Source organism: Osmerus eperlanus, chromosome 4 (genome assembly GCF_963692335.1).
Source record: "Osmerus eperlanus chromosome 4, fOsmEpe2.1, whole genome shotgun sequence".
NCBI lineage: Eukaryota > Metazoa > Chordata > Actinopteri > Osmeriformes > Osmeridae > Osmerus > Osmerus eperlanus.
Genome location: NC_085021.1, coordinates 6,808,277 through 6,814,892, shown reverse-complemented (window position 1 = coordinate 6,814,892; position 6,616 = coordinate 6,808,277).

The following is a 6,616-nucleotide window of genomic DNA, read 5'->3' as shown; positions in this document are numbered from 1 at the left end:
TCCGTGTTGTCCTGTGGTTTCCTCCACCCTAGTACTGTATGTGGATGGAGAGCTGACCTGCGTACTCTACAAAGATAACTGCCGTTATCACAAGGCCATCAATACATTTTCATTCGGACAATAATGGAGGGCAATGAGGGTAGGCAGAAAAACATGAGGGCTTCTTGCCAGGCTGGTAATTTAATCTACAACTTAATAAATAAACACGTTTAATCAACCCATGTGTATGCACAGCGTTATCTCTCTTTGTGAACATAGATATATATATATATATGTTTGTGAAGGCCCCGTCACACCATAACGTTCTGGTCGACGTTCTATGACGTTGGAGGAAACGTTGGTAATCGTCCATGGTCGCTGGTATAGCGCCAGAAGAGCATTGTGTGGACGCTGGTGACGCTGGTAATCGTCGGTAATCGTCGGTGATCGGCGGAGAACGCTGGTCCAAAAAAAAAAGTTTTGAACAAGCACAAAAGTTCTCATGGCGACCAGCGTTCTTCAACGTTTAATTTTAAATGCTGGATAACGCTGAAGAACGTTTGACTTACGCTGCACACGTTTGGCTATCGTTAGTCAGTCGTTACCCTAGAGTTACTTGGTTGTAACGCTAGGGTAAAAAAAAAATGCTGTAAAAAAAAAAAAAAAAGATTACTAAATGTAAATGTTGTTATTCATCGTTTTCTTTGTACTGAACAACTCACTCACTAGTAGCAGAAGCCCCCCTCGCACCCTTTTGTCGTCTAGGTGGCTACTGTTCAGAACAACTGAATCCACTGATTTTCCAGTGTTTTATACCCATGTTTTATACCCACGGTGTTTACCTACATCTTTAACACCTCCCTTGAGACATGCCATGTGCCAGCCTGTCTCAAGTCCTCCACCATCATCCCTGTGCCCAAAAAGCCAAGGCCAACAGGACATAATGACTACAGACCCGTCGCCCTGACCTCTGTGGTAATGAAGTCTTTCGAGCGCCTGGTGCTATCACACCTTAAATCCATCACTGACCCTCTACTGGACCCCCTGCAGTTTGCCTACAGAGCCAACAGGTCTGTGGACGATGCAGTTAACATGGCCCTCCACTTCACCCTACAGCACCTGGACTCCCCAGCATCCTATGCCAGGATCCTGTTTGTGGACTTCAGCTCTGCCTTCAATACCATCATCCCCGCCCTGCTTCAGGACAAACTCTCCCAGCTGAACGTGCCTGATTCCACCTGCAGGTGGATCACAGACTTCCTGTCTGACAGGAAGCAGTGCGTTAAGCTGGGAACACAAGTCTCTGACTCCCGGTCCATCAGCACCGGATCACCTCAGGGCTGCGTCCTTTCTCCTCTGCTCTTCTCCCTGTACACCAACAGTTGCACCTCCAGTCACCCGTCCGTCAAACTCCTGAAGTTTGCGGACGACACCACCCTTATTGGGCTCATCTCTGGTGGAGACGAGTCTGATTATAGGTGGGAAGCGGCCAACCTGGTGACCTGGTGCAGCCAGAACAACTTAGAGCTCAATGCTCTTAAGACAGTGGAGATGGTTGTGGACTTCAGGAGGAACACAGCCCCACTCACCCCCATCACCCTGTGCGACTCCCCAGTCAACACTGTGGAGTCCTTCCGCTTCCTGGGCACTATCCTCTCCCAGGACCTCAAGTGGGAACTGAACATCAGCTCCCTCATCAAGAAAGCACAACAGAGGATGTACTTCCTTTGGCAGCTGAAGAAGTTCAACCTGCCAATGACAATGATGGTGCACTTCTACTCAGCCATCATTGAGTCCATCCTCACCTCCTCCATCACCGTCTGGTACGCTGCTGCCACTGCCAAGGACAAGAGCAGACTGCAGCGTATCATCCGCACTTCTGAGAAGGTGATTGGCTGCAATCTGCCTACCCTCGAGGACCTGCACACCTCGAGGACCCTGAGGCGAGCGAGGAAGATTGTGGCCGACTCCTCCCACCCTGGTCACTCCCTGTTTCAGTCACTCCCCTCCGGCAGAAGGCTGCGGTCCATCAGGACCAATACCTCACGCCACAAAAACAGTTTCTTCCCTTCCGCTGTTGGCCTCTTCAACAAGGCCAAGGGACCACACTGACTCTAATGACTTCTTGCTTAAAACACACTGCTTTGCACTGCATTACAAAATGGTATCTTGTACATTTGTATTTTTTGTAATATTTGTATTTTTGTATTTTTATATTGTAATTTACGGCAACTTATATTTTATTTTATTGTATATTTAATTCTATTCTAATCCCACTTAGTACTGCTAGTTTATGTACCCTTAGTATAGATAGTCCACATATTAAAATTTTAGGTATATGTTTATTGTATGCACCTTCCTGCCAAAGCAAATTCCTTGTCTGTGCAAACTTTCATGGCGAATAAATCCCATTCTGATTCTGATTGGTCATAAAACCCACACGCCAGCAAAACGCTAATCTGTCGTTATACACACGTAAGTCACACGCTAATCGTTTGTCGCACGCCAGTGACACGTCATCACACGCTAATAGTTTTCAGAGGTGTCTTACTTGGTCGCTGTTACACGCTTCTCATGCGTAAGTCCCTCGCTAGTTATGCGTAAGTCCCACCCTAGTCATGCGTTAGTCACACGCCAGATGTGTCCACGTCGCCCTAGAACCCTCGAAATTGAACGATTAGAACGTTCAGAGAACTTTGACCAGAACGTTATGGTGTGACGGGGCCTTGAAGAGGTTATACCCATGGATGAATCATATTTTGATGTCAGAGTGAACCATTGAATAAAGACCTACAGGAATATAGTTCTCCAGGAACAAGGTTGTTCCTTGTTCTGTGCCTCGTTCCACGAATAATGAACAAAGTAAAATGATAGCCAATTTAAAATATGAACTGATGTACTGATGTGGAAAATATGAAATATGAGTAGTCTTCAAAACACTGCATAGACACTATGTTCATTGTTCCTGATACAGGGACAGGACAGGGAGCTCGATACGAAGAGTTCTATAGGCTGAGCCAGCCGTCAGACACCCTGCTGGTCATCATCCAAGGTTGACGTCCACACGTTCACTCTTGTCACACCACATTTGGTCTGTGTTGTAGGCTACTGCATGTCTGACCCGAGGCCTGGAGCACACCCGTCCACAGAAGAGGTCAGGATGACCCGTCAGGGCAAACAAAGAGGAAGAGAGAGAGAGAGTAGTTCCAGTTACATTATGTCTCCATGGTGAGGGAGGAATAAACGGCTTCATCTCCTTTTTGGAGCGCCTTTCGGATAAATGGCCTTTGAGTGTTAGGGTTCTGGGCTCACTGACAGTGTTGTAGAGACCAGGGAAATGTCAGTTTGCTGGTAAAGCCCGAAATAAACACCCTTGTCTTCAGACACATTTTTCTTTGTTTCCCAGCGTGCTGTCGTCTGAAGGGGGAGGTCAAAGACCGCATAGACTACTCTGCTAACTGCCGGGCAGCTGGGCTTCATCAGAACGGCGCAGTGGACAAAGATGCCGCTTGTTGTTCATATCCGCTCATTCAGACACGGTAGCAGCCGCATGGAGGAAGACAGACGGAGCAGAATGAGAAGCTTTCACGAGGCCACTTAAGAAGCAATGGTTCAGTGGCCCTCTTTTAGCTTAGCTTAGCACAGACTCTCCTTCCAGTCAACTGTAATATAATTAGGCTTTGGGAACCAGCACAAGTTCTCCCTATGTGAGAGAGCCAGTATCCCTAATGTGATGCTGAACAGCAGAGTTGATATTAGGTTGGGTTATGTCCTCTCCATAGCTGGGCAGTGTTATGCTCCTTGACTTTAATAGTCGTCTCGATGTTTACAATTTGTCTGAGTCTTATGTTAAATAAACGTTTGTGTTTGGAACAGAAGGCTTCGGTATGCTAACACCACTGTCCTAAAACTATCCCTAAGTCCTAACCCTACCCCTTAATGTAATTCTAACACTAATTATATCCCTAAACATTAAAGTGTGCTTCCTGTCTCTTGACTGATTACTATAATTCTTGAGTGTAATCTTAAGCACAGAAGAGAAGCACTCTTCACATCCTTTGTTGGGAAGTGTGTGTGTTGGAATAATCCAAAGCTAAACTGAATCCCTCTTGGTAAACATCAGCAGTATTTTCGAATGCAGTGCACACAACATTATATGTTTCATCAATATTTTAAATAGACCACTTGTTTAACATAGCTCGCCTATTTTACGACACTTTGCTCAAACCTGGTTTCTGTAGGGAAGTGCGTTAATAATTGTTTGCTTTCCTGAGAGCTGTCAATGTTTAGCCTTGATCTTAGGTTTTCAAAGGTCTTTGAAAATATGATGTCCAACAACATGATGACTCAAAATACCGGTATGTAAGTTCCTAGTCATCATAAAGTTGAAAAGAGGTGTAAATTGACATGTGGTCGCCATTTTAACATATATTTATACCAGTGGAAGTGGTTATAAAAACAGATCAAAGGTTCAAGGATACAATGTACGATTGTACTAGACATGTACTTTATGCATATGAATTTACAGTAATCATGGTAACATAATGTGTATATCTGCAGTAACTGTCTTGGTTTCTATCTGGTATCTACATCATGCCCAGTGTTCCCATCTTCCTGTTTCCCCTCTCGGGTCCTCTCTCACCCAGGAGATGGCTCAGGCCCTCTGTGCCTCGTTGCCTCCCCAAGGAGGGTAGAGATTGAGCTGGGGACAGGCAGTCCAGCTGCGCCCTGCCCCTTGGGCTATGCTCACACCATGCTGTGTGTGCTCTATCATGCTGTGTGTGTATGTCTACTCTATGTGCATGTTTGTTTACTGTACCGTGCTCTGTGTGTTTGTGTGTGTGTGCGTGTGTTTGCGTGTGCGCGCGTGTTTGTGTGGGCTCCGCACGTCAAACTGCCTATGTTGGGACTCCTGCCTGAGCGCCTGTCAGGGTCACAAAGGAGGCAGCCATCTGTCCATGGCCTTTCTTCTCTATCTCTCCTCTCCTGACAGGGTTACACTAGTCCAGCTGTGTCAATGGCCAGACATCATTCCCCCCTGCCTCTTTCGCCCACACATCATCCATGGACCCCGCCTTATGTGATTATCCCAGTCCCTGACTCCCCTGACCCCTCCCCCAAACAACCTCTCCTCTAGTGTCTCTCTTTCCACACCTTAGCTTTTCTCGACCCTCTCCTGCACTCTCTAATAACGTGTCATTGCATCGTCGGTCTCACGTTTGATGTTTTCATTCATTTAGCAGATGCTTCCCTGGTCACCCAGTATCTCTCTCCCCTCTCTGGCATCCACAGCGTCTTTCTGCCTTCTCCATCCTCCATTTTTTACCACACCTTTACCTTCACTATCACATGGACATTCTGGACTGTGTCACTCATAACAGTTACACTGCTTACATTTTGAATTGGTAGAATGGTTTATTAGATATTTTAGATAATAGTTTACTTTCAAACAGAGACACTTTAATTGGTTTTCTTGCACCAAAAAACTCAAAGGATCTAAAAATGATTTCCTTTTTGGAGATCAGAACACTTCATATACAGTAGCTGTTTATTGACATTGCTAATTATGGCTCTTATTATTACAGTATGTAACTTTAATCACTGATGTAAAACTCTAGATGCTAAGATGACATGTTTGAGTGGTCCATTTTGGGGAGTTGATTTTAGGATCAAACATTAATCAACTGAATGGACAACATGGTTTGGAGAAGGATGTGTCCAATCACACAGGGCTGATCTACCTCATCAATCTGACAACCCTTACCGATTAAGCCCATGGGAACATATTTTACTGGCAGCTGCTGCTGCAGTAACTTAGGAGGGTTTCCTCAAGAGGGAATGAACTGTGACTTTTTAGGATGCGTTCAGCATATATATATTTTTTTAAACGATCTTTGTATTTCTTGGACCCACTCTTTCACACCTCTCCTTTCGAATATCGCTGGTTTTCATTCAAACGTCTCAGCAGGTTTTGGTCATCGAGAGCTGTTGATGTTTCATGGTATGTGCTGACACTCTGTTAAACCTGCTGACAGCAGCTTCAGAGCGCTGAGTCCCATCTCCTCTGCTGTCTCCACGTGGCCTGGTGAGATCCCGCCGTTCTGTTGGTGAGCGTCGTAACACCGATCGTCACAGCCCCGACCCTTGACCTCCAACACATGCACGGGGAGCCGCAGCACCGTCTGACCGCTGCCCGTCTGACCGCTGCCCACATAGTATTCGGCTCAACCCATGTGTTGTTAGTAGTGACTTCATCTTGACCTTTCCACGCAACTGAAACCTAGCTTGATTTCAGATGTAGAAATCCCAACTCTTCTCTCCACAGCAATCATTTGGAACGAATCTTATGTACATTTTGCCAAACGCACTCATCACATGGTACTCTTACGATTTCGGAAACCAACAGTGAGTGTACCCCTGTGGTAGATGCTGACTTTCCCGATTAGTCTAGAGAACAATAAGAAAGCTCACAGAGAGAATCCACTCACAGGATTGGATGACAGATGTTGAGTACCATGCGCCATGTGCAATGTACTGTAGCCCCAGTGTACAGTGTGAAGAAGGACTGTTGGGAAATCAACCGTTTCAATCGTCCTTTTTAGATCATAAAGATATGCTTCTCATCCCTCTCTCTTTC